Source organism: Suricata suricatta, chromosome 14 (assembly GCF_006229205.1).
Source record: "Suricata suricatta isolate VVHF042 chromosome 14, meerkat_22Aug2017_6uvM2_HiC, whole genome shotgun sequence".
Taxonomy (NCBI): Eukaryota; Metazoa; Chordata; class Mammalia; order Carnivora; family Herpestidae; genus Suricata; species Suricata suricatta.
In genome coordinates, this window is record NC_043713.1 from 65,359,383 (window position 1) to 65,369,037 (window position 9,655).

Below are 9,655 nucleotides of genomic sequence, written 5' to 3' on the forward strand. Positions count from 1 at the left end.
GTTGATCTCCAGCACAGGGACAATAGGGAGCCATTAGAGAGTTTAGAGCCGGCAAGGAACATGAGTGGATTTGCTCCTTGCAGTGATCTCCCTGGTTGCTGAGCAGTATTACATACAGAACCCAGACTCTCTAGGTTTCTAGTCTGACTTCCCCCTTCACGCTGTGTGACTATGGGCAAGCCACACAACCCTTGCCTTCTCTGTGCTTCAGGCACTCATCTGTGAAATGGGATTCCAGCCTCTCTGGGTTGTTAAGAAGATTAAATGAGATAATAAGTATTGGTCTCTCCAGGAGGCCTGACACACAGTACACACTCTATAAATGTTGCCAGTAATTATTATTACCGAGGTTGGATTTCAGGGAGCAGCACAGGACAGTAAGGAAGCAATCCTCACCCTCAGCCCTGGAGGCAGCTCCGCCGGGCTTCTCTGCCTGAAGCTCCCTGTTCCCCTCCTTGGAAAGTGGCTTTTCCTTCTACCGCATGCTCCCCGGAGGAGGGGCACCGTGGAGGCTGCGGTAATGCTGTGAAGGTCTTAAAAGAAATTATAGCCTGCATAAAAATATTCACTCCAGTGGAGGGCCTTCAACCATTCCCCTGGGCATTGAGCAGTGACAGAGAGTGTATTACTGTGTGCTTAAGGCAGTGGCGGCCACCCAAGGTCAGAGAGAACGGGAAGCCAAGCACTTAAGCTCGGAAGTTCCCCTAAAGAGCATCCTTCCTTGAGCAGCCCTCTCTCCGACCTGCTGAGCGCCAGGCCCCGCATCCCTTGCTGCCTCCGTATCCCCAGTGGCCAAGGACAAGTCCTGGGACTCCTGAGACAGGCGGGAGGACAGGGAGGAAAGACAGCCCGGGACTGGGGTAGCACGGCCAGGCCTTCCCCTTGTTGTCATCTGGGAGGGGAGGCACTTAAAATCTCTGCTCTCAGTATTAGCATCTGTAAAATGGGAGGCTGTTTGCCTGCTCCATTCTAATGTCTGTGGGGACTGACCAAGGAGCTCCGGCCTGGAGGGCCACACAGAAGGTGCTCAGAAATGACCATTTGTCCTTCTTAGAGTTTCCCTTCTTCCCAAGATGTGTTTTCTCTCTCTCCTAAACTCTCCATGACTTAACTTCTCAGCAAGTTAACAATGTTCCCAAACCTCAGTTTGCTTGTCTGCAAAGTGGGTACAATATCAGTAAGGACTTATAGGTTGCCTGTGGGGATTAGTGGAACATTTTGAGCTGCTCCACCCCAAAAGCAGGAAGGTTGGGTGTCACCTATCTTGATGTTTTTTGTTTTCTCACAGCATATCAGGTAGACAGTAGATTCCTCCACCTGCTCCTGGTCTCAGCAGTGCAGAATCATAGGTAGCCTTAATCCTGGACCTTAGTGGACCCACGAATCCTCTGCAGTTGAACACCCAGACTCATCATATCCTATAACCCTAAGAGGGTTCCCAAACACCAAAAGACTAAGAAAATGGGGGAGCCTGGGTGTGCTGAGTCAGTTAAGTGTCCGACTTCAGCTCAAGTCATGATCTCATGGTTTGTGAGTTCGAGCCCTGCGTCAGGCTCTGTGCTGACAGCTTGGAGCTTTGGAGCCTGCTTCAGATTCTGTGTCTTCCTCTCTCTCTACCCGTCCCTCGCTCATGCTCTCAAAAATAAATAAAACATAAGAAAAGAATTTAAAGAGTAAGAACTGTGGTGTGAATAGGCACTCTGGGCCCGGATTCTGGACATGGGCTAACACTGGCTCAGGAAGGTTGGCTTCTTCATCCAGGCATGCTTGCCTCAGTTTCCTCATCTGTAAATGGGGGAAACAATGGTATGCACTCCATAGGATTATCATAACGGTTAGTGAAATTACACTTCTGAAGTGCTTAGTACATAGTAGGAACACAGTACTAACTAAGCCTTTTCTCTTTTTCCCTGTAGAGAGCTCAGTGGGGTCTTTATCACCATCCAAACCAAAGGAGCCAGCTGGTGAAATGCACATCACACTTCTACTTGCTCTCGAACCAGGGTAAAAATGGAGGTGGGGTGGGGGGGGGAAATCCCTTGTCATAAGAGACACTGCAAAAACCAAGAAAAGTTATGCTTACTATTTCCTAGAAAGCCTCATCAGCACCAAGGAATATTTTTGGCAGATGTAGGGACACAAAGAGGGGTTGTGTGGTTAAAGAGGTTTGGCAAGCCTTGTACTGATCAGATTAAATGGGCATCTTTCCTGCAGGGCGAGTCGGGCCCTTATCGCGTGACGTGCACTGTGCAGCAGCAGACTGAACTCCAACTGCTCAGTGCCTCCTCAGCTTCACAGCCAGGGGACGCTTTGCTGGCCTTAAGCCTCTATGGGACACATTTTTCAGCAGGAAGTCAGGGGGATAAAAACTGCAGGAACCAATCTCTAGGGGCTTTACCAGCATAAACTCTGATGTCTCAATTTTATTTTATTTTTTTAAATAACTCCTCTCTGTAATTCTCTCTCTTCTTGCCTGTTCTTGGCTTGATGCATTTCATAATCGGGGTTCTCCCCCGTGGCCTCCCTATTACAAAGTCACTACGTGTTCGTGATTTACTGAACGGCCATGTTGAAGAAGCAGCTTGAACCCACACCTGGATCAGGCACTTGGCCCTGCACCGGGGGGCGGGGGCAGGCCGGGATGGGCGCCTGGCTTTGCCCGGGAGCCCGCAGACGAGGGAGGCTCCCAGCTCTCCTGCCGCCCGCCACCGTGCAGTGATTAGTTGGGATCTGAGACAGCAATACAAGAAGTGTCGTCGGTGGGCGTGATGGAGTGCCTGCTGAGTGGGCCGCAGATAAGCGCTGTGATTTCAGAGGACGCTTCATCATTTCGCCGTAAGAACATGTTAACGGGTGATTGTTTGAATGTCTCCAGCTAATAGGATATTATTCATAACACTCTGGCTAGTTGGAATGGAAGATGATAAGAAATTAAATCCTTAATGGCTTTCTTTAAAGCAGGACTTTTCCCTGGGGAACCCGGAACCCTGGGAATTTGCTCCCTGTGCCCTGGAAATATCTCTGTGGAGGAAATTGGCTTCAAATGAACCCCCCAGGGAGACGTGAGGGTAAAAGGAAGAGGGGGAAAAAGGCAGTCAACCATTGACTGGGAACCTACTATGGGCCACGTACCTAGGTATCATATGCTTCACCTTGGCAGCGTGTCAGTTATGACTGGTACTATGTAGCCTAGTTTAGAACTTGCAGTCTGAGGCTCGGAATAGTGAATCAACCCTCCCCAAGGTCTCATTTCAGGGGCTGGAGTGTGGATGTGTGTTCCAAAGTCAACCTTTTTCCATGAAATGCAGTTTGTAGAGGTGATGGGTGGGGGTGGTGCCTGGAGGAAGGAGAAGGAAGACCTTTCAGGAATTCTTACAGGAGGAAAAGGAGGAGATGCCATAGTACCCAGAGGTAGCTGCAAGCAGGTGCAGGGAGTAGGCAGTGGGAAGGCATGGGTTCCATGGGTACCTTCTATGTTCACTTCAGGACTGTCCACTCCCAGGATATGTGCAGCCAACATTTCCCATGATTCCTGGGCTTCTGGGGTCTTGGGAAGATTTCCTGAGCTTTGTTTCCTCTGTCTTTTCCACCAATTACAGAAGCTGCTAACTCTCTGTTAAATCTCTTCCTGCTTGGGATGCCTTGAGCAGTGACCGAACTGACAAAATGCCCTGCTGTTCACTGCATGTGTGCGCATGCACACACACGCACACCCATGTGCAACTCACAGGGATAAATTCCCAAGAACAGCATTTCAGGCCACACGTTCCTGAGGCCTGGAGAATAAATCATCATCATTACCATTGTCATCATCTGTTTTGCAATATGGAAACCAGTATTTAGAAGGCCAGGAATAGAGCTCACACATTCAACCTTCTTTCTAGATGAACAGGGCAGAAATGGTGGCAAAATTCTTTAACAGACCAAATTCACGTTCACTGGGAACTCACCAGAGCAGCTAGCTGGCTGTGAACATTTACAAGTGAATGTGTTTTTGTTGGTCTTCCTTTCTGTGGGGTGCCAATATCCAACACTTTCTCAGCCTTTCCACTCTTTTTCCTCTGGGTCTCCTCAGCTCCCACAGTGGAGGCTGGCTTGGTTTTCCATTTGCAAAGTTCACAATTCACCCAGCCATGAGCTGTGCCTTTAACCACCGCTAAATTGTTTCCTGACAGCCCTCGCTACAATTTTCTCCCCTGACATTTGATTTACATATGATCTTTAAGCACTGCCATGGCGGTAATAGCGATTTGGTTAATATTCCAAGCGCTCCCCCATGCCCCACACCTTGCAGGGCCATTTCATTGCTGCAGCGTGGCAAAATGCATGTACCAGATAAATGTATTGCTAATGAAATAAACGGATTAGGGGGAAGAATCAATTGCCCTGCTGCCAGGATGAGGCACCAGGAGTTAATTTTGTCTGGATCTGCAAGGGTAGCTGTTAATAGAATAGGCTTTTTACCTAATTGGAGGGAAAGTAAATGAAGTACAGTAATATTCCATGATGTATTGGAAGAATTTACTTCATTTTCTCTCAGTCTTGCTTGATGAGTGTTTACAGCACAATAGAATTTATAATCTCCCTCCTCTCCCTGTTTTTCTTTTCTTTTCTTTCTCTAGTCCTCATTATCTTTCTTTTCTTTTTTGTATATCTCATTTTATTTTTTTGTATCCTCCACACCTCCTTTTTGTCCTTCTTTTCATCCATCCATCCATGCATTCATCCACCCATCCTTCCATCCATGCATCCATCCATCCATCCATCCATCCATCCATCCATCCATCAATTTCTTCACCTAGCTAATAAACCAAGGTCTCAAACACAAATGTCTTCAGGAGCCAGTGACATAAATGAGTAAATATTTGTTAAGCTTGTGGCAAAATGGAGCCATCATCATCCTCACAATCCTCATCATCATGATCTTTGTCATTGTCACCATCATTATCATATCTGTCATTTATTATATCTGTCCCTCCTTCCTCCATTTTTTCAACATTTATTGAAGGCTTATTATGCTAGTCAAGACCTGATTTATCTCTGTGAATATGCTAATAGAAAAAAAAGTTCAGCCAAAGAGTTCACTTACATCAATTTATATGTCTATCTGATGCTTAGACTCCTATCCAGGTCTTTTCTCTCTTCTCCTGATGGAGGCATTGAAGTTCTGCTGAAATAAATGCACCTTCTAAAGAGTGGAACCAAAAAGTGTTAGGACAAGTTTGGTCAGACTGGTGGGATATGTAGGAGAGAGCTGTTTAAGGCTGGAGAGAAGGGTGTAAGCATATACAGGAGTCTCAGAGCATGTTTTCCTAGCATGAGGCAATGCACAGGAGACCAGACACCGCTAACGGGACAGAACATGGTTTGCTGCATGAAGAGAGGTCATGAGTGCGGATGGGATCCACTTGTGGAATGGAATTCCAAAGCCCAGAGCAGCACCAGGGACAGCTCCACAACCCTCTGCTTGCGCAACTCTAATCAGTCCAGGTAACAGGATTGGTAATAGGCAGGGCTGAGAGTCTAACCCAGGACAGCAGAGCCTGCAGTGGTCCTCCATCTTTAGCATATCGGATCCCCTTAGGAGCTTTTTTAACCTGCTAATTACTGAGGAGTGACAAAGACTTTCTTCTTTGACCAAACTTGAGTCAAGCTCCTCTGAGTCTGCTTTCTGATTAGTCTCTGCCCTTGGGTTCTGCCCTGGCTCTTTTAGTCCAACTTTAGCACACATCCTGCTGAGTCAGTTCGGCCAACGCCCCCTCCCCCCGGTCTGATCACCCTTGATATCTGATCAAATTCCTCACTCCCTATCCCTGATATCTTACTGTGGTGGCCTTCCTTAAACAAGAATCCTGTTAGGACAGGAATAACCCTACCTTTTGAAAATTTCCATTTCCAGATCCCCCTCCCCCTGTTCTCTCCTTAAATATAAATTCTCACTTTTTCTTATTGTATTCTTTCAAAGTTGAGCCTGATCTCTCTCCCTTGTTGCAAAGTCCCTATTATAGAAGCCCTTCTCCCCTCCAGACACCGAATGAAATCTTCCTCACAATCCTTAATAAGTGTCAGAATAATGATTTTTCCTTTAATGGGAGACCTGAAGAGTCTGCATTTGGGATAAACTCCCCAAGGGATTCTGATGCAGGTCTTTTGCAGATCATTTTTTGACTCCCCCCCAATGTTTTTGGGGCATGTTTAAAAGAGCCTTATTTTATTTCTTCAGCATTTCTTAACCACTGAGTGTCCTGAGGGATGTGACAGGTGCTCAGGGAAGAATGGACACGAGGCTGAAGTACTGATAGGGACAGTAGTTACTTGTCCATGAATTTCTTTGTTATTGTTTACTAAAAATTTAGAGTTATATTTTCAAAAGTGTGACTTCATTGACTTGAAAGGCACCATTCATTGCATCTTGAAACTCAAATCTTTGCATGAGTTCAGAACCTAGATTTTGATATCTAGTCAAATGCTCAGTCTAGGGCCAGTCATTTCCTAAGAGCCTACTCTGTGTCAGCTACCATGCTGGTCGCTGGGAATGCAGAAATGAATCAACCCCAATTCTTTCCTCCAGGAACTCATTGTCAACAGTATAGTCACCCCTCCATTCTGCATCTGTTGGGCGAGGACCCTATACAGCATCAATCATCTCATTCAATTGTCCCCTCGTTTCCCCCTTCTCTTCCTGCAGACTTCTGCTTGTGTAAACTTTGCTGAGAATTTGAGCAGAAATAGTAAATAATGAAGCTCCAGAGGGTTGCACTAATTTCCCAGACATTTAATCAATACGGAGCTGCCCTGTTCATTACAGCTGTCAAAAATATGCAAAATCGTCCATCTGGTCCTCTCAGGTACGAAGCTCTGAGCTGGAGTCACCAGTTGCTTGGCTAATTACCACGCCCCATTTTCCCTCATTCTGAGGCCTCTCCATTAACCACAGCTACCAGCTCAAGTATAAAGGCAAACAATAAATATTTGAAATGGCATTTGCCTGCTCTGAGGTCCTGAGCGGTGGTTTGCTTGGATCACTGCAGATGAGGAGTACAGGTGGGGTTTTGTGAAAGAGCAGCCTCCCTCATCTTCTCTCACACCCCCAAACACTCCCCAGCCCCCAACCTCCTCCCTTCTGAGGCCCCTCCCTGCCCTTCAAATATTTAGACCTATTAAAAACCATTGGGGGGAAAAATGATCTATACAAAAGCTTTGCATAAAAAAGTGATCAATGCAAATTCCTCTGAGGAAATTGCTGCAGCAGATGGAAACGGCCCATTTGCAACAAATGCCGCTGGCTGTGCAGATGGTAATTATGGGATGTATGTAAACATGCAAGCTCCGGCAAGCAGAGCAAACTGCACTGCTGAACGCAGTGGGCACCAAGGATGTCGCCCTGGCACTGCCCCCGCCCTGACTGGCCAGGAGCAGCTAAAGATTGGGTTTGGAGTTCTAAGACCTATTAGTCTAGCCCCAGTTGAATTAAAGGTCTTTCTGAAATGGTCCCTGGGAGCCACACATCGTCTGATCTCTTGGTGGACCAAGGTTATAGCATGGGTCTCTGGAAGAGAGAAATCCTGTATTGAGCATTCACTGTACACCAGGTACGGGGCTATTAGCCTTGAATGTATTTTCTTGTTCAATCTTCACAAAGGCTTTGGAGGGTTGTCATTATCATTATCATCATCATCATCACCACTATTTTGCAAATGGGGAAGCTGAGGTTTGAAGAGGTAAAGTGATTTTCCTAATATCAGAAGGCTAAGAAGAGGACAGAGATGTATCAGTTAGCTATTGCCGAGTAACTGTGTGTGTGTGTGTGTGTGTATCCCAAGTTCAGTAGGTTCAAACAATACGCATTCCTTATAGCTTACAAGTCTGCAGGTCAACTGGGTGGCTCTTCTTGTCTGGGCTGGACTCAGCTAACCATGGCTTGGCTTACTCGTGCATCTCGATGATCTAGGATGTTCTTGCTTAAGTCTGGTGTTTGGCTGGCTGCTGGCTGGGATGATGAGGGTTGTGAGCCATGTGTCTCTCATCCTGATGGTAGATGAGCAGATGTCTCAGATGACAGTGTCTCGCTATCATTGGGAGAGTCCTTGTTTGTTCTGGGTGTGAGTCCTGGATTCCCTCCATAGACATGCAAGTGACCTTTGAGCTCAAATGACCCAGAAATACCAGAAACGCTTTGTGACATGAGCTTTATAACTTGTCTTACAATATTCTTCTCAGTGGTGATTGTGGTAAAGTTTCACACACTGAATTATCCATCCATCCATTCATTCATTCAACAAACATATTCTGAGCAGCTTCTCTGTGTTAATCATAGGAGATGTTAGGGACAGTGTCTCTGCCCTCACAGGTTGCAGGCTGCTGAGGAAGACAGTCAGGCAAACAGACAGTGACAATTCAGAGTGATAACCCTCATCACAGAGGAGGAACTTCCAGGGATGCAGGCACAGAGAGGACACTGAACACAGCTGGGGATCAGGGAGAGCTGCCTGGAGGGGGTGTTACTTGAACTGAATTTTGAAGGACAGTAAAGGTGAGGTGGGAGAATGGGAAAGGGCATTCTAGGTGGAGAGTCATGGAGGTGGCAGAAAACCATGTTCTGTTCCAGGAACTGAAATGAGTTCAGCAAAAATATGGCTGGATGTGTGTCTTAGAGAGTTCCTTAGGGCAACCATAGGGGAGATAGCATGGAGGATAGATAGTCGGAGGAGGGAGTGGGACCAACGAGGACAGATACTGGGGCAAAACTGGGAGGTGGCAGCAGGAGGAAACTGACTGGACCCAGGGAACATCAACGAGTGTAACTCTTGGTGCTGGAAAGCAGGGGAAAGAGAAGGAAGCTGTTCAGGTTTCTGGCATGAGGGTGGAGAGCAGAAATACATTTGGGGAGGCACAACAGGTTGTGTAAGCTCTGGGACTGTGGAGCAGTCCACAACCTGGACTCCCATCCCGAGCACCCTCATACATGCATATCATAAGCAGCTCTCAGGGGCAAGTCCTGGCTCCTGCTTGTTCTCCAGGCACTGGCTGGAGTGCTTTGCAAAGTGGGACAGGGACCGTTGGCTCTTCACATCAACCCTCTGAGTAGGAATTGTTACTGATTTCATTTTTCGCTCAAGAGAGGAAACTGAGACACAGAGACTGAAGGTGACTTGCTCAAGGTCACACAGCAGAAAGGCAGAGCTGGGAGGTGAGCTCTGGCTGTCTTTTTTCAGGTGGTTAATTCTATGGACACATGTGCGGAAACAGGCTAAAGAGAGGGGCACGCATTAGCTGAGACCTGCCGACTCGCGGGCCCAGGAGGGGTCAAAAATGGGAGGTGCATGGCTGTCTACGGCCACCCGAGGTGACTGTTTTGTGCTCACCCAGACTTGTGAACATCCTAAGGCCCACCTCCAAATCTCGCAGTCGTGCTTCTCTTCAAATGCCAGAGCTGGCCATTCCCCGCTCGCGTTGGTGCATGGCCATTAGCAGGAGGGAGCGGTGGTGCGGGTTCCTTCCCATGGGCCTCATCCTGCTCGGCTTCCCACCGTCTCCACCGTCCCCCCTACCTGCCTCCCGTATGGGCACGTCTGTCCGGGCCTGCAGGTATTTGATTTTGTGCCTTGGCTCAGGAGCCCTCCGGCACTAAGGTTCTCTGGGCTCGGAGGCCCCC